This window comes from Stenella coeruleoalba (genome assembly GCF_951394435.1).
Source record: "Stenella coeruleoalba genome assembly, chromosome: X".
NCBI lineage: Eukaryota > Metazoa > Chordata > Mammalia > Artiodactyla > Delphinidae > Stenella > Stenella coeruleoalba.
This window is the reverse complement of record NC_137152.1, coordinates 106,899,226-106,918,481: the sequence shown is the minus strand read 5'-3', so window position 1 is coordinate 106,918,481 and position 19,256 is coordinate 106,899,226. Positions and strand designations below refer to the sequence as shown.

Here is a 19,256-nt window from a genome sequence, read left to right as displayed (position 1 = left end):
GATATTGAATCACAAAAGTATTTAGAGTTTCCTGCATAACCCTTGCCTAAGTTCAAGCTTGAAATTGGAGTGGGGCTTTGTATGTAGGCAGGAGGGCAAAGTAAAACTCGCTATGTGGAAAGAAGTGTTTCAAAGACTGGGAATGACACAGAAATTGACAGGAAAGTCAACATTTCTACACTTGATGACCCTAGTAGGTGGAGTGAAACAAGTAATATACTCCTAATACAGACCCCATGCTTCTTGGTTTAGCATTTCACTCTATGACCCATTAATTTCTTCACCTATTTGATGAGAAAGCTTGAACGTGCCACCAAAATGAGTGACGATCAGGAGTTCACCTTCAACAATTTACTTTAAGACGCACTGTTAAATGTACAATAGAAACTACACTGGATTATTAGTCAGGATACCTGACTGTAAATTGTGCCCTTAGTGAGTCATCTGACTTCTCTGATTCTCTTTTCTATTCTGAATAAAAGCCTACTATTTTTGCCTTCTCTACCTCATAGATTTGCTATGAGTATGAAATATGATAATATATGTGAAAACAATGTGTAAATGTTATGCAAATGCTAGTTATTATTATAAGAAATTATCTTTAGTGCTTAGGAGAATAAAGCTCTTTATATGATTTGCCTTAAATTTTGCATATGATACAAATGCAGTAACGTTGGCTTCAGGGTGGTTGAATTTCTTATTTATGATGTTAGGTTCCTGGGCCACTGCTCTGTCCTTTCCAGTCTAATGCCAAAAATATAGCTTACAAACCCCTGTCTATGCAGCAAATGTCTCATTATCCTCTGCGGAAGTCTCAGTTTAGATGTCATTTTGTAAACAACATCATTAAAGATTAAGAAAAGCATCACTGAGTCATTGTCATGTAAGCTATAGAGTTCTGAATGATATCTAAGGCAGAAATGTGTTCTCTGTGAAAAACTTTTTCTTTATTCTCAGTGTTATAGGAAAACATAAGAATTATAAAACAAAATGTCTAAATGTTTAACGATTTCTGTGTGACGTTATGCATGTAAATTTTCTCTCCACTATCCCCATTCAAGTGTTACTTGATATCCACATTACCATATCAGTGTTTTCTAGATGGAATTATCTGCACTCTTGATACTCAAATGTGTGGTCTATACACTAGCAGTGTTAGAATCACCTGGGAGCTTGCTAGAAATCCAGAATTTCAGATTCTAACCCTGACCTGTTGAATCAGAATCTGCATTTCATCAAAATTCTCCAGGTGATTCATAAAGTTTGAAAACCAGGGGTCTACACTAACCTGTTCTTTTGAGTCAACTCACTTCAATCTTCTTAACTTTTTAGGCTCTGTTCCTGTGCCCCACTCTGCTTTGCTTTGGGATCCTTACATCAATCCCTGACTCTAGCCCTATGGACTTGCCTTTCTTTATAGTATATGTGTTCTCTCAAGTGTCTGAAATTCCACTTTTTCTTATGCACATTGGTTTGACTCACCAACTTGTCCCAGTTGCTTTTAGTATATAAATATATACTACATATATTGAAGCTCTACTTCCTTACAACCTAATTCCACACCCTTACCCATTCAACTCAGCCAGTACTGAATAGGCCAGGCCAACTCCTTAGGAAGGAAGGGAGTTGGAGAAAGTTAGTTTAGCAGTACCATAGAAGTTGCCTAGATTAGATAGTGTATGCACATCTGAGTCTTGTTAAAAGTTCTTATTCCTCTAGTCTTAGTTTTTCAGTAGTCATCTGGTCCTTTTCGTGGTATAAGCTTCTGGAAGATAAACAGATTTCTACCTTTACTTCCTGGACTCTCATTTCTGTATGTAGGCAGGGACGTACTAGGGTAGGCAAAACAAAGCAATGGCTGATCCAAAAGTTATTCTCATCTGGCTCTGGAAATTACAAACTTGTTGTAGCAAACATATCAAGATAAATGGCATACCAGGGAGAATGTGGAGAGCGTGCCTTCCTGCCACATCTTTTTATTCCATCAGGTGAACAGCATGGCTACCTAGCTGCTTCAGAGCTAGTGTGTGAAATTTGTTGCTGTTAGTGAGTTAGCAACACAATTGTTTGTGGCAATCTCTTCTTTGGGAAGGGACAGTTTATAAGCAAGAGTATACTGTGTAGTTTGTATATAAGAGACCAGTTCTCTTCCATATGTGGTACCACAGAGACTGGACTGTCCACTCTACCCCAAGATCTAGCACCTGCTTTTTCTAACGATTATAATCAGTGAGAAATAAATTCATAAACTGGAGAACTATCAAGATCCATTTTCTTAAAGATGAAACTGTCATGGAAAAGAGTCCATTAAAAACAACTGACTCCCATTTGATTGGGTCTGAGATAGGTTCATCTTTTATTCAATTCTTCTTTGTGGACAATTGTGAAAGAGCAAAAGACTGGTGACTCATTGACAGAGATGCAGGACAAGATATCTAAGGCCATCAGACCATTATCCTTCCTTTGACCACCTTCATTAGGGCATCTTTCACATCTTTGTTCCTCAGAATGTAAATGAGTGGGTTCTGCATGGGTTTTACTGCCCCGTACAACAATGTAACAATATTATCCTCATCCTGGGAAGATTGAGAGTGTGGGCACATATACACTGATTGCTCTCCCATAGTAAATTATGACCACAGTCAAGTGGGAGCCACAGGTAGAAAAGGCCTTGTGTCTGGCCTCTACAGAGTGGATCTTCAGGACAGCCACAGCAATACGGAAATAAGAGAGCACAGTGAACCCAAAAGGCAGGAACAGTACTACTACACCACTAGCAAACATTAGGATCTCCGTTACTAGTATATGAGAGCAAGTGGGTTTGAAGATTACTTGGAGCTCACATGTAAAACGGTTAACTACATTGTGGCCACGAAATTGGATTGGTGTGACTAGGACAGGAATCACAGCCATTAAGAAAGCACTGGCCCAATCTCCTGCCACCATCCAGATACAAACGTTGTTGTGCAGGCATTCTGAGATGGCAATAAACCTGTCATGGCCATAACAGTAAGAAGGAAACACTCCATCACTCCCAAGTAAAGAGAGATCGTCATTTGGAAAAAGTAGTCACTATAGGATATAGTGGGAAAGTCCTTCCAGCAGTTCACCAGAACCATGGGTGTGGAGCTTGTAGACTAGCAGATATCTAAGAAGGATAATTGGCTGAGAAAGAAGTACATGGGGGGTGTGAAGATGGGAATCAATCCGGATAATGACAATGATGAGAATATACCCACCAAGGTGACAGATTAGATGAACAACATCGCCCAGAAGAAGGAGCTGAGATGCAGGCTGTCTGGAGAGCCCCATCAGAATGAATTCCATCACATTTGGATTATTTTCTTCAGTTGGGTAAATCATCATCCTTTCTATGAAGAGAAAAAGGAGGAAAGTATGACAAACATGATGTAATCCTAAGAAGGCACTGGAAAAAGGGCAAGGCTGAATGATGAGGAAGAACTTCACTTCACCAGAGGGAGGAAAAAAAAACAGTTTATGCCACTCTATAATCCTTTGGATCTTCTCATAGCTGTGGTTAGGTCAATGAGGCCTTGTTTTTAGCTCCTCATCCTCTCACTCAGCATTCAAACCTGAAGACGCAGAACCACACCCTCCTTATAATTTGTATTACAAGGGGGTATTTTGTATAGAGATTTGTTTGGGGTGGCTATCCTTGATTTCATGTCTGTAATGAGTGTTTTCATGGTGAAGTGCAGCTCTTCAAAGGAACTTCTATACTTACTAAGGCATTTACTTGGCCCAGAATGATGATAGAAGCCATCAGACACAAGGGCAGGCATCTCAAACCCTAAACAGAACATTTCCCTTGTCTTTGCCTAGGTAACAAAATCAAAATTATTTTGCTTACAGTCAGATTTCAGGTCTTGAACATCTCTTGTCTTTTTTTTTAAACATTTTTATTGGAGTATAATTGCTTTACAATGGTGTGTTGGTTTCTGCTGTATAACAAAGTGAATCAGCTATACGTATACCTATATCGCTATATCTCCTCTCTCTTGCGTCTCCCTCCCTCCCACCCTCCCTATCCCACCCCTCTAGGTGGTCACACAGCACTGAGCTGATCTCCCTGTGCTATGCAGCTGCTTCCCACTAGCTATCTATTTTACATTTGGTAGTGTGTATATGTCCATGCCACTCTCTCACTTCGTTCCATCTCACCCTTCCCCCTCCCCAAGTCCTCAAGTCCATTCTCTACGTCTGCGTCTTTATTCCTGTCCTGCCCCTAGGTTCATCAGAACCATTTTTTAATTTTTAGATTCCATATATATGTGTTAGCATATGGTGTTTGTCTTTTTCTTTCTGACTTACTTCACTCTGTATGACAGACTCTAGGTCCATCCACCTCACTACAAATAACTCAATTTCGTTTCTTTTTATGGCTGCATCTCTTGTCTTTAGAGAAAAATTTCTTAGGTACAAGAGGGTAAAAGATACAGTAGAAATTAAAGATCTGATAATAGAATTCAAGGAACTTGAAAAAGGACGTGATCATGAAGAGAAGTCAAGAATGTGCCAAGGGCAGCCCTGTGCCAATTTTGGGTTTTGCTTTGTGCGAAATTGCATGCAACTCTTACCCAGGATAATTGTATTCTCCTGTAGCTGAGTTATAACTGAAAGAACCAGAGTAAATCATAGGAAAGAATACTGAAGTAAGGGCATTTTAGTTTTGATTTGACTGTTTACTTGCTGTGTGACCCAACTGAGCTGCAGTTTCATTACCTATAGAATGAGGAAAAATATATGCCTTTCCTATGTCACAGAAATATAAAGTCCCAACAAGATAATGGATTGGGGAATGCTGTGAAAATTATAAATGTATGAAAACATAAGTGATTATTGTTTCTGGAAGAAGGAATACAACCAAGATATCCCCTTATCCAACCTTCTTTTCTCTTTTCAAGGTGTAAGGGAGCCTAGGAATTCAGTAGTTGCATTTATAAACACCTTAGGTATAGGAAGCTTTTTCCTACTGAGGATAACTGACTCAACTCCCACATATCAGTCAGGAGCCATACATAAGTAAAAAGTAACTTCAAAAATTTTAATGGTTTTGTTTGTGAAGAAAAGAATATGATTTTAAAATATTCAATCTAACTTTTTCTTTGTGAACTTAAATACACTTATTTTAAAATTTATTTATTTATTGAAATATAGTTGATTTACAGTATTATATTAGTTGTAGGTGTACAACATAGTGATTCAATATTTTTATAGCTTATACTCCATTTAAAGTTACTAGAAAACAATGGTTATATTTCCCTGTGCTGTACAACATATCCTTCTTGCTTATCTATTTTATACACAGTAGTTTGTATCTCTTAATCCCGTACCATTATCTTGCTCCCCTCTCCTTCCCTCTCTCCACTGGTAACCACCAGTTTGTTCTCTATATCTGTGAGTCTGCTTCTCTTTTGTTATATACATTCATTTTATTTTTTAGATTCCACATATCAGTGATAACATAGAGTATTTGTCTTTCTCTGTCTGACTTATTTCACTAAGCCTAATATCCTCTAGGTCCATCCAAGTTGTTGCAAATTGCAGAATTTCATTCTTTTTGTTGGATGATTAATATTCCATTGTGTGTATATACCACGTCTTTATCTATTCATCTGTTGATGTACACTTAAGTTGCTTCCATTATTTACAGTCTTGAATACTGTAAATAATGCTGGTATGAACACTGGGGTGCATGTATCTTCTTAGATTAGTGTTTTCATAAAAACACCTATTTTTTTTAAAAGAGGAAGCTTAATCCTCCTTTATATAACACTTGATGCACAAAAAACGTAATTTATTTTTTAACATCTTTATTGGAGTATAATTGCTTTACAATGGTGTGTTAGTTTCTGCTTTATAACAAAGTGAATCAGTTATACATATACATATGTTCCCATATCTCTTCCCTCTTGCGTCTCCCTCCCTCCCACCCTCCCTATCGCACCGCTCTAGGTGGTCACAAAGCACCGAGCTGATCTCCCTGTGCTATGCGGCTGCTTCCCACTAGCTATCTATTTTACGTCTGGTAGTGTATATATGTCCATGCCACTCTCTCACTTTGTCCCAGCTTACCCTTCCCCCTCCCCATATCCTCAAGTCCATTCTCTAGTAGGTCTGTGTCTTTATTCCCATCTTACCCCTAAGTTCTTCATGACATTTTTTTTCTTAGATTCCATATATATGTGTTAGCATATGGTATTTGTCTTTCTCTTTCTGACTCACTTCACTCTGTATGACAGACTCTAGGTCCATCCACCTCACTACAAATAACTCAATTTCGTTTCTTTTTATGGTTGAGTAATATTCCATTGTATATATGTGCCACATCTTCTTTATCCATTCATCCGATGATGGACACTTAGGTTTCTTCCATCTCCTGGCTATTGTAAATAGAGCTGCAATGAACATTTTGGTACATGACTCTTTTTGAATTATGGTTTTCTCAGGGTATATGCCCAGTAGTGGGATTGCTGGGTCATATGGTAGTTCTATTTGTAGTAAAAAACGTAATTTAAAATACACAATAATCTAAGTTGTTTGCATAGCTAGAAATGTGGTTTTCTAACTCTCCTAAAAACTGATATCTATATTTAAATTTATGTATATTATTAAAAGTAAGGCCAATTTATTCAATAACTTGATGAAACTAAGGATATTAAACATAAAACTAATGTTAAGTTTGTAGTTCAGGGTAAAGACAGAGATAGGAAGTGAGAGATGAAAATAAGGAATGGAGCAAAGAAGGCAGAGAGAAGAGAGAAGATCAATATCAAGAATGAGGTATAGAAGAGAATAATTTTGTTGTGGTATAAGGGGGTAGAACTAGAACTGGAAGACAGTTAAAAGAGAGGCAGATTTCAGCTGAGTAGGAGGACAGATTTTCTGTCTACATCAGCGATCCCCAACCGTTTTGGCACCAGGGACCGGTTTCGTGGAAGGCAGTTTTTCCACGGACTGGTGGGTGGGGGATGGTTTCGAGATGATTCAAGTGCATTACATTTATTGTGCACTTTATTTCTATTATTACTATATTGTAATATACAATGAAATAATTATACAACTCACCATAATGCAGAATCAGTGGAAGCCCTGAGCTTGTTTTCCTGCAACTAGATGGTCCCATCGGGGGGTGATGGGAGACAGTGACACCCGAAGTGTGTTGCTTATGTTCAGTCTTCTCCGTGATCTCGTTTTGGTTGCTGTCACTACAGAAAACCCTGCTTCACAAAGATAGGATGTTGGAAATGGAAGCAGGCTTTTCAGTGCTTTCGTGGCAATCTCAGGATATTCCGCCCTGACTTTAATCCAGAACGTATGGAGATTTGAAGTTGTCTCAGACATACTTTTAAGGTCACAGTCATTTGCGATCTCAAGCAGTTGATCCTCTTCTAGTGTGGACAAAGTCGATTCACCTGGCTTATTCACAAATGGGTCACGGATCCATTCCTTCCCAGTTCAGGGGTCTTTTGTGGTCGTAAAGTAATGCTCAAACTCTTGAAAGCTGAGATAGGTGGTCATGCACCAGCTGGGAGAAAGAAGGCCCTGGCACAGTCTCTTCCAAAATCTCTGCTAATGTTTGAAACATGTCAAAAATCCCAATGTTCATATTCATCGCCCCCATAATTACAGTTTGGCTTTGAATGCAGCCACTTTATCTGCAGACTTGAACACAGTTGTAGTTCTTCCCTGAAGTGACAGATTGAGTTCGTTGAGCAGGTTGAATATGTCACACAAGTAAGCAAGTTTTGCGACCCATTCTGTGTCACTGAAATGTGCTGCCAGTGGTGACTGTTTTTCTAAAAGAAATCTGTGCAGTGGCTCTTGTAACTCAAAAACTCTGGCCAGTCATCTACCTTCAGAAAGCCATCTCACTTCTGCGAATAAGAGATGACATGTGTGCTCTGCGTCCATCTCCTCACAGAGCTGCACAAACAGATGTGAGTTAAGGGCATGTACTTTAATGTGGCTGATAATTTTAATCACATCCTGCAAAATGTTGTTAAGTTCAGTTGACATTTTTCAGGTAGCCAGCATTTTTCTCTGGATGACACAGTGCATAGACCCACATTCAGAAGTGACCTCTTTGACCTGAGTAGTGAAACCAGAAAGCTGTCCAGTCATGGCAGCCATTCTGTCCGTGCATATACCGACAGAAATGACTAATTCAGTTTTCTTGATATGTAATCATTCAAAGACTTGAATAGTTCTGTAGCTGTGGTGTTGGTTGGCAACAAAAGTGCACATAACATATCCTCATGCACATCCTCCTGAAAAATATATTGCACAAAAACAAGCATTGTTGCCTTGTTGTCAACATCAGTAGACTTGTCAACCTGGATTGCATACCACAGTGACTCATTAATCTTCTCTAACAAGCGTGCCTCAGTATCCTCTGCTATTTCATCAATTTGTCTAGTTATAGTGCTAGCCAAAAGAGAAACACATGCCACCTTTTGAACTGCATCCTCTCCTAAAAGTTCACGACAAATGTCTTTATCAGCAGGCAGGATCAACTCTTCACCAATAGTAAAGGACTTCTTAGCTTTAGCAATGCGGTTAGCCACTAAGAATGGTGCTCTCAGTGCAGACACATGTGATAAAGTGGTGGCCTTCAATAATTCTTCTGTTCTTTGTGTTCATGTTTTTTCTTTTGAAAAACTCCAGAGGCTTGTCTTTTAATGCAGGGTGCTTGGTCTCCATGTGGTGAAGCAGTTTTGAAGGCTTCATGGCTTCGTTGGATAGCCGGTCACTGCATATTATACAAGGTGGGCTTGGAGAATGTGAATCACCTGTTGCAATGAACCCATAATTTAAATAGGACTCTTGGTATTTTCTTTTCAATGCAGCTTTCTTTTTGTTGGCAGTCTTAGAGTCTTCCACTGTCTCATCATTGTCTCATCATTCTCTTTTCAAAGAAGCTCTCCAGCGACGTTTGTTTTTTATTCATTTTGGCTAGGGTTAGCTTGTGGGCTTAGCAAAACTGTGACAAGTGCACAGTGTGGGAAAGAGGTGAGGACGGAAGTGGTAAATAAAATAATGGGTGGGCCACCACGTGGAGTGAAATTAAGTGTCAGATTCTGACTTAAAGCCTGCCACCAGTTGCAGCTGTACAATTGAAGTACATCAACTCACTTGCCACTAGAAAGCCTGCCACCAGATGCAGCTTAATTGTCACTTGCCACTCACTGATAGGGTTTTGATATGAGTCTGCAAGCAATTGATTTATTATGTTCTCTGTGCAGTCAAACCTCTCTGCTAATGATAATCTGTATTTGCAGCTGCTCCCCAGCGCTAGCATCACTGCCTCAGCTCCACCTCAGGTCATCAGGCATTAGATTCTCATAAGGAGCGTGCAACCTAGATCCCTCGCATGTGAAGTTCACAGTAGGGTTTGCGCTCCTATGAGAATCTAATGCCGCCGCTGATCTGACAAGAGGGGGAGTTCAGGTGCTAATGAGAGTGATGGGGAGTGGCTGTAAATACAGATGAAGCTTCGCTTGCTCACCCACCGCTCACCTCCTGCTGTGCAGCCCGGTTCATAACAGGCCACAGACCAGTACAAGTCCATGGCCTGGGGGTTGGGGACCCCTGGTCTAGATAACTAGAGTTATCTAATATGATGGAATAAGCAGTTTCATGAATTAGTGAGCTCACTCCTTCACTGATGCAACACTCAATTTCAGCCTGGTTATCAGTACAGTAGGGGGATCTCCCATATTAGACCATAGCCTGAACTAGGCCAAGTCTATACAACTGTGAGAATCTATAATGCCATAATTATGAGAGAGAAGAAATGGAAGAAAGAAGCAAGGGCATAGAGAAGGCAGGAAAGAGAAGAGACAGATCTAGGAGAGGGACAGATCCAGGGAGTTAAATTAGGGGAATATGGAGGAAGAGAGTAAGCAAAGAGAGATGGAAAGAGAGAGAAGGAACCATGCCCTCAAAGGGCTGCAGGGCACTAGTTAAGTAACTTCCTCTCCTCACCAAGCTTCTAACTAGGGTTATCTTTATTACTTAGCTCCATTTCCACCCTTCCTGTTAATGCTGCTTTTATCTTTAAAACACTTTATTGAGGTATAATCGCTATACAAAAACTGTACATATTTAATATATACAGCTTGATGAGTTTGGAATAAGTATATACCTGTGACGCCATCACCACAATCTAAGCCATAAATATATCTATCACCTCCAAGAGTTTTTTCCTTCCCTCTTTATTATTATTATTATCAGTTAGTATTTGTGATAAGAACACAAGTTCTACCCTCTCAGTAAAGTTTTAAGTATAAAATACTCTATAGGTTCTATGCTGTACAGTAGATCTCTAGGAATGATGATCCAGCAATCTCAGTTCTGGGTATATATCCAAAGGAATTTAAATCGGTATCTTGAAGAGATAGCTGCACTCCCATTTTCATTGCATTATTATTCACAATAGTCAAAACATGAAAGGAACCTAAATGTCCACTGGTGGATAAATGGATAAAGAAAATGTCATATGTACACATGATGGAATATTATTCAGCCTTGATAAAGAAGGAAATCCTGCCACTTGCGACAACATGGATGAACTTGGAGGGCATTATGCTAAGCGAAATAAGCCAGACTAGGAAGACGAATACTAGGTGACACTGCTTATATGAGGAATCTAAAATAGTCAAACTCATTGAAGCAGAGAGTAGAATGGTGGTTGCCAGGGATGGGGGCAGGGAAGGAGAAATGAGAAGGTATTAGTCAAAGGGTACGAAATTCCAGCTATACAAGATTAGTAAGTCAACTCAGAGCTTCGATTTCCATCACACAACTGTACCTACTAGAAAGTGACCCAGTGGACTACTAAGGACCAAATCCAGTGTTATTTCTCTGTCTTTAATTTCATCTAACACTTCTTACCATTCCCACCTCTTGACATTTTTTCTTCCTTTGTCTTCTAAGATCCATTTCTCTCAATTCACCTCTCACCTCTCTGATTATCCTTTTACCATGTTAGCTTCTTCTTTCTAACTTCTAAATGTATGTATTTCTAAAGTTTCTGTAGCATTCAAGATAAGCTAGCTTGCTCTATAGCAACAAACAACCCTCAGATTTTGAGTGGCTTGAAACAATGAAAGTTTACTTCTTGCTCATGCTACTTTTTCATCTGTGGTGGGTCTCTGCTCATTGAAGTCACCCAGGGACCCAGACTTACTGAGGAGTCTTCTTTATGTATGCTTTAATGATTGCTGAGGCAGGAAAAAAGAGGCATATTGAATTGTGCATTGCCTCTTTAACCTTCTGCCTGGAAGTCACTTTTACTCATGTTTAGTTGGCTAAACAATCATATGGCAATGATGTCATGTATCTGGAAGGAAATAAGAACTGGATTACTTGTGAAAGACTCTAATGACTACCATATATTCCTTCCTAATTTCTGTAACTTTATTCTGTCCGTGGATAGTCATGTCTAGTTTTATGACTTCATCTAACTCTTGGTACTCATGACTCCAAAAACTTATAGCTAGAGGCCAGATAGCTTTGTTTTTAGCCCAAGAGTCACATGTCCATTTGGCTTCTGAAGCCCCAGACTATTGGAAAGTAAAATTAAAAAAATTAAAATGTACTTGTCACCATCCTATTTAAAACTGTCATTGTTTCTTCCCTACTTGTACTAATGGCATCTGAATTTTCCCAATAAAGCAGGTTGAGAAACTTAGTCATCGTCCCTCTTTCCTTAAGTTTCCCATATCAGCCACTAACGTATCACCAAACTGCACTGTCTCTTTAATGTGGCTTTTCTGCTCCATCCCTGATAGAGATTCCCTTGTCAAAGTCTTTTCTGTACCTTTTGCACGGACTCTGTCAATAGGTTCCAAAATAGTTTTTTATCCTTTTCATCTGTCCTGGACATTTTTGCCGGAGTAATCTTATATTTTGATTATATCACTTCCTTATCCAAAACGCTTGTTTCATTCTCCACTGCCTATGAAATCAAGTCATAACTTCTTAGTCTGACATTCAGTACCTTTCATTATCCTTCATTATTTGTCCTCAACCTAACTTTCTGTCAGTTATGTTCACTGATCCTTGGTTTTCCCTTTGTTTATTTGCTCCCTATGATGTATGTACTCAATGTCCTACACCAAAACTCTCTGCCCAGGACTAAGAGGGTTCCTGGAATGGAGGACTTCAAGTGCCCAAACCTGGGGAATCCAGGCAAACTAGGATGAGTTGGCCTCCATAGATTTTCCATACTCACCATTCCCCAGACGTGCCACTTTCTATGACTTTGGTCACACAGCTCTGACCAGAATGGCTAACCATCCTATTCTCTCCATTAAAATTCTAGACATTTATTGATCAATCTCTTCCAAGAATCCTTTCTCCCAATTCAGAATTAATATTTTCCTCTAGTGTTCTCTCACAGTATTTTTGGTTTTTTCTTCCTCTGTTATAGTACATATCACTCTTTTCAATAAATTGTAGCTAATTGTGTATATATAGTACATGTTTATCTCCCTCTCTATGTTGTAAGCTTTCTGAGGGCAGAAACCACGTATCATTTATTTCCTTACCTGGTATAATGCTTTGTCCACAATAGGGGTCAATAAATACTTGTTGGACAGAAATTAGGGAGCAAAAAGAAAGATGAGAGCAAGGAAAGAAAGAAATGTGAGCACAGAGGGGGTACAGAGGGAGGAAGAGGGAGGAAGAAAGGGGAGATAGGAAAATCTCATACACTTCGAGCTCTTTTTTCCTGAGGTGATAGCAGATCCGTTCCTTTCTTACTGGTATGCCACCCAAACATTTTTCCTACTAACCATCCCCAAATAATCTATAATCTAGTTTAGTAATTGGTTTTCATTACTTCAGTAAGATTACCTAGTCCTATTTACTGTTTACCTCTTCTGGAAACATCAATTACTTACTGTTCTCTACCAGCCAACATTATACAACTGTCTATTCAAAATTTCCAGAGGCTCTTACCTCCATATCACTTTTAGCTTGTTACTATTAATCCACCCATGGTAAGCATCCTTCACCCCACCCTCTCTAACCCTAAAGCTTTAACCAGTACTAACACAAGAAAGTTTGGGTTACATCACTTCTGCCACTACCATCAGTTCCAACCCACTCATAACTTATTTCTGGGCCATGTGATACTAGGATACTCTCCTTTAAGATTACATTTGCAGAGTGAAATATTGGTGGTAAAACACTAAGGGTAGAGAATTTGTTCTTACATTTTAATATCCTTAGCCTCTGTGTGCTTAATTCGGGGAAGTAAGTGGGAGGCAAGGGGAGTGTACACTGAGAAACCATTGGTTATAGACACTTTTTTTGGCCTTGATCCACCTCATGGTTCCTCTCTACTGAGCTAAACTCTCCTATTTAATAACTTAAATTTAACAAATGAATTTGGAGCATCTGTAATGTACATTCTGTGCTACCTGTTGTGTTCTTGTAGGACTCTGCATATACTTCTATTAGAGCACTCTGTATTAAACTGCAGCTGTTTGTTCAGAGTTTGGTTTCCTCACGAGACTGAGAGAGAGAGTATGTCTTTTAAAGTGTATCTAGTGCTTAGTACAGTGTCAAGGACAAAAAGGGTGCTCAATAAATGTTGGAAAGATAAATATGTAGATTCTTTAAAAGAAACAGAGATAAGTGTAAGACATGGTCCCTGCTCTGGAAGTGGTCACCACCTAGCAGGTAGAAGAGGAGAGGACCTCTGAATACAAATAACTTTAAACAAGTCAGACAAACAAGTCTTGCCACTCTATTATAGAACCCAATGAACAACTGAGAGATGTATTTTGACCAGGGGATCTTGAGTTCACTTGACAGATTTATATTTGGTTCCAAATTTCCTGTATTGTGTTCAATAGAGGCTTTTATTTTGTCTTGGAATTTGATGACCAGCTTCATTTTTCTGCTAGCCAATTTTTTTTCTCACCATGAAAAGGGACTAATATTAAAAATCAAAGTAGAGTTGTTTTTGTTGGGAGAAGAGGAAAAATGAGACGATAGAGGAATGGTAACTGAATTTTCTGAATCTGAAACTGATATGGATGTTCTGACAATTACTAGGCAACTTTCAGAAATATCATGATGGAGTATTAGAAGTTGGAGTTATCCTAGATAATTCAGTTATGTGGGACAATGTGGTGTTTAAGGGTGTGGGCTCTGCAGACAGACATGGGTTTGAATCTTGCCCTTGCTACTTTATGTGACCTTGGCCAAACCATCTAACTTCTCTGAGTTTTAGTTTTGTCATTTATAAAATAATTTCTACTCTAGAGTGATGTTATGGATATTAAATGAGATGGTTGATAAAACATTATCCTTGGTATACAGTAAGTACTTGATAAATTTATTTCTATTCTATTAATATTACAGGGGCCTGAATATGATGCTCAGGTGATGTAGGCATTGACTAGAAGTTGGACAAAATGGCTTTTTAAGTTACTCCAGGCCTGAGACTCTGAGTTTATAATTCTTTGGCTGAGGGGAAAGTAAACTTTACTTACCATTGCCTGTGCTGATCAGATAACCTCAAAGCCCAGACACACTGCATAATTCTCCGACAGCAATAACTCAGCTGGCAGTTCCCAGGCAGAGATGTAGGAGAAAGTCCAATATCCGGGAAGCGCTAGGATCTACAACTTCCTGTGGTCTGCCTAGTGAAATCTGACCAGATAAGAACAGTTAATAAGAAGCTCTCGAGATATAAAAGCTCCCCTTTTATCTCTGAATGTGAATATTATTGATGTTAAATACCTGAATGGATGAGGTTAATTTGAATAGTCTTCTATTGTTGCAAGAAATATGGAAAACTATTCAGGGAAACTTGAAAAACTCTTCTTCATACTTGTGGCGTGAACTGAAAGAAATTATTTTCTTATTCTGAAAAAATGATGGCTCCACTGCCTGTGTGAGGTAGAAGCTTTTAAGGACTGGACCCAGAGACACCCCATTGTGGTATCTAAGAAGAGATCAAGTCTCATATTCTGGACCTGCCTTCTGTAACACTTTGCAAGTCATGCCAGATTCCTATCAAGGCCGAACAATTTACCTTGAGGTCCCCAGGTATTTTCAACTGCCATTAATGTCTTGAATAAGAAAGCATTGCATTGCAATGAAAACATTTAATGGCCATAAATTCAATTTCCAAGAAGCTTTTCTCTTTTGGATACTCAAGGGGCAGGGTCCCTGGGCAATGACTTATTAGTTCCCTTACCTGCTCTGCAATGATTACAGAGACTATCCAGGAAAATATTTTGATAACTTGATTCTCCTAGTAATCCCTCCCCCTTTTCATTTCTTGAAACAATTTTCTGAGTGTGATCACATACCCTCTTTTCTCCTTCCATCATACAGGGGTGAATTTACTATAAAATATCAGATGTTGCTTTCATGTCTCAAACTCCCTTTGTGAGCAAACCCAGGCTATGGGCCTGATAAATGTTTAGCAAGAAAGCAGCATAGCATAGTATTTGAGTGAGCGCTCTGTTGTCAGGCAAACCTGAGTTGAATTTCCAGATCTGCCACCTACTAATTGTGTGACTTCTCTGCATCTCAGTTTCTTCATCTGAAAAATAAATTGAATACAGTAATACTTATCTAATAGGGTTGTTTTGGGGATAAAATATAACAATGCACAGCAGTGCCTGATTAAAGTGTTCAGTAAATGGTAGCTACTATTATCGAGAAGCAGATCTCTTCATCAAGTTCGCAAGATGAGAGGATGTAGCTAAAGTGGTAAATGTGTATGCAAGTACTTTATGAAGTATTAGGTCATTCTGAGGGTATACCATCAATTATTCTGTTGAGTTGGCATGTCCTAAGATTAGACGTATTTATGAAGGGCTGCAACGGTCCCTTAATACCCCTTCAACTTCTGGGACTATAGCTATATCAGGGTATGCTTAGACAGTAGCAATCGGGAAACTAAAATCCTAGGTCATTAAAGCAAACAGTTAGAAAAATAGCTTTTCCTTATGGTACCACAAGACAGGATAAGCAGTGGGGTATAATATCTTGTGCCTATCTTACTGTTTCACTTCTCTAGCAAAAGGTTGACAGCTCCATATTTGGCTTTTCCAAAAAACATAATAAACCCGATGAGGTGGTTGAAATGCATTTATAATTGTTGCTTTGGGGGATATGGCTTAGACAAGTTGGAAAGCAAAGTTGAAGTATTCTATGAAGAACTCCCATTCTTTTAGGAGTTGGAGACGCATCTGAGACCTGCACCTGAAGGGAGAAAAAGGGAGGCTGGAAGACAGTGGGTTAGCTTCTCATACACCTGGGACTGGACTTGAAGTGCTAAGAGTATGGAATTGCTCATTTTTGTTGTTGGAGTATCAGTTGCCTACAATAAAGGTGTTTGCTGAGACAGTGAGATCTAGGTCTGAAGACACCTGCATAAACTTGAAATAAAACTTTAGGCAATCCATTAGCCTCTCTGAGACTTTTTCTTTTTCTTTCTTTAAAATTGAAGTGAGATTTACATATAGTGAGATACACTAAATGTAAAACTGAGGAATTATGAAAAATGTACATACCTATGTAACCACAACCTCAGTAAAGATATAGAATATTTCTACCACCCCCCCAAATTCTTTCGTGTTCCCTTCCAGTCAATCACTACTGCCACTGGCAGCCACTATTTTGTTTTATATTCCCCCAGATTAGTTTTGCCAGTTCTTGAATGTCATATGCATGGAAGCATATAGAATGCACATTTTTGTATGTAGCTTCTTTTACTTAATGTAATGTTTTTGAGATTTATCCATGTTGTTTCATGTATTAATTGCTTATGATTTCTTTTTTTTTGATTTCTTACTATTGAGGAATAGACCATTGTATGAATATATCACAATTGTTTTATCTATTCCCCTATTGATAGAATTTGAGTTGTTTCTGATTTGGAGCTATATTGAATAATGCTGCTATAAACATTCATGTACAAGTCATTTTGTCGACATTTGTTTTCACTTCTCCTGGGTAAATACCTAGGAGTCTAATGGCTGTGTCAGAGTAGATATAAGTTTAATTTTAAAGAAGTTTTCAGATGTTTTTTGAAATTGTTTATAAAATTTTACATGGCCACCAGCAATATATGAGTTCCAGTTGCTTCATATCCTTGCCAATATTGGTGTTGTTGGTATTGTTAATTTTAACCATCTGGTGGTATGTGGTAGTATCTCATTGGGTTTCTAAAAAAAAGTATTTTGAAATAACTTTATATTTAGAAAAATTATAATGATAGTACAGAGAGTTCCCATACACTTTTCATCCTAACATCACCCTCCTATTGTGGTTTCAATTTACATTTCACTAATGACAAATAATGCTGAGTACATTTCATATGACTATTGGTGATTTAGAATCTTTCTTTGTGAAGTATGTGCTCAAGTCCTTTGCTTATTTTTATTGAGTTGTCTTTTTGTTATTGATTTTTAGGAGTTTCTTATATATCTCAAATGTAGTATTTTGTCAAATGTGAACATTGTGAGTATTTTCCCACAGTCAGTGGTTTGCCTTTTCCCTTCCTTAATGGTATTTTTGAAGAAGTTTTAAATTTTGATGAAGTTCAATGTATCCATTTATAAATGATTAGTGCTTTTTGTGATCTGTCCAGGAAATCTTTACCACTGCCAATGTCATAGAGATATTCTATATTTTCTTCTAGAAGCTTTACAGTTTTAACATTTACTTTGGTCTATGATCTATCTTCAATTAATTTTTTAGTATGGTGTGAGGTAAGAGTAGAGGTTCACTTTTTCCCCATATGGCATCTGTATTAGTTTTCTAGGACTGTCACAACAAATTACCACTATCTGGGTGGCTTAAAATAATAAAATTTGTTGTTTCACATTTCCAGAAGCCAGAAATCCAGAATCAAGGTGTCAACAGGTCTCTAGGGAAGAGTCCTTCTGTACCTCTTCCAGCTTTTGGTGGCTCCAGGCCATCCTTGGCTTGTGATAGCATAACTGCAAACTCTGCCTCCATCTTCACATGGCCTTCTTCGCTATGTCTCTTGTTCTCTCCTCTTCTTGTAAGAACATCAGGCATTGGATTTAGGGCCCATTCTAAATCCAGTATCATCATCCTGAGATCCTTAACTAATTACATCTGCAAAGAAACTTTCTCCAAATAACATCACATTCTGAGGTTCTGAGTGAAGATAATTTTTTTGTGGGGGAGAGATACTAATCAACCCACTGCAATTTCCAATTGTTCCTCCACCATTTCTTGGAAAGACTATCTTTTTACCACCAAATTACCTTGTAATCTTTGTCAAAATTCAATAGCTCTTGTAGGTGAGGCTCCAATTCTGTACTCCGTATTCTAATCTGTTGTTCTATTTGCTCATGCTTAAAGCAGTACTTAGCTCTAGAGTAAGTCCTAAAATCAGGTAGTGTGAGTCATCCAACTTTGTTTTCTTTTTCAAAATTGTTTGGCTATTCTAGATTCTTCGTTTTTGATATATATATATTAGAAAAAATTGTTAACTTCTACAAAAACTCCTTTTGGGATTTTGACTAGATTGTGTGGAACATATAGAGGAGTGTGGGGAGAATTAACATCTCATAGAAATGAAATTGATTTTTGTATATTGACTCTGTAGTTGGTAAACTTTATAAATTCACTTATTTTTTCTACTAGCTTTCTGTATCCACAAATAGTTTAGAATTTTCTACATACAAGATTATGCTATTTGCAAATAAGGACAGTTTTCCAGTTCGATGGCCTTTATTTTATTTTCTTGCCATATTTTGCTAGCAAGAACCTCTAGTACTATATTGAATATAAAGTGGTGAGAGTTAACACCTTTAACTGCTTCCTAAACTCAGCTGGAAATAATTCAGTATTTCACCTGATGGTGGTAACTGTAAAGGTTTTGTTGCTGTTGTTGTTTATTTATTTATTTATTTATTGTGTTATTTTATTTTATTATTATTTGTAACATCTTTGTTAGAGTATAATTGCTTTACACTGGTGTGTCAGTTTCTGCTTTATAACAAACTGAATCAGTTATACATATACATATGTCCCCATATCCCTTCCCTCTTGCGTCTCCCTCCCACCCTCCCTATCCCACCCCTCTAGGTGGTCACAGAGCACCGAGCTGATCTCCCTGTGCTATGTGGCTGCTTCCCACTAGCTATCTATTTTACGTTAGGTAGTGTATATATGTCCATGCCACTCTCTCACTTTGTCCCAGCTTACCCTTCCCCCTCCCCGTA

At 38.3% G+C, this 19,256-nt stretch overlaps 1 pseudogene across 1 annotated transcript in view; it reads right to left on the bottom strand.

Annotated features, from left to right (window-relative positions):
• The window catches only part of LOC307180654 (olfactory receptor 13H1-like), a 34,919-nt pseudogene extending 16,802 nt beyond the window's left edge, over positions 1-18,117 (bottom strand). Inside the window, exon 1 of the transcript in view lies at positions 17,949-18,117. The product of the transcript in view is annotated as an olfactory receptor 13H1-like (transcript). The remainder of the gene's footprint in view (positions 1-17,948) is intronic.
• Between the last annotated feature and the right edge of the window lie 1,139 nt (positions 18,118-19,256).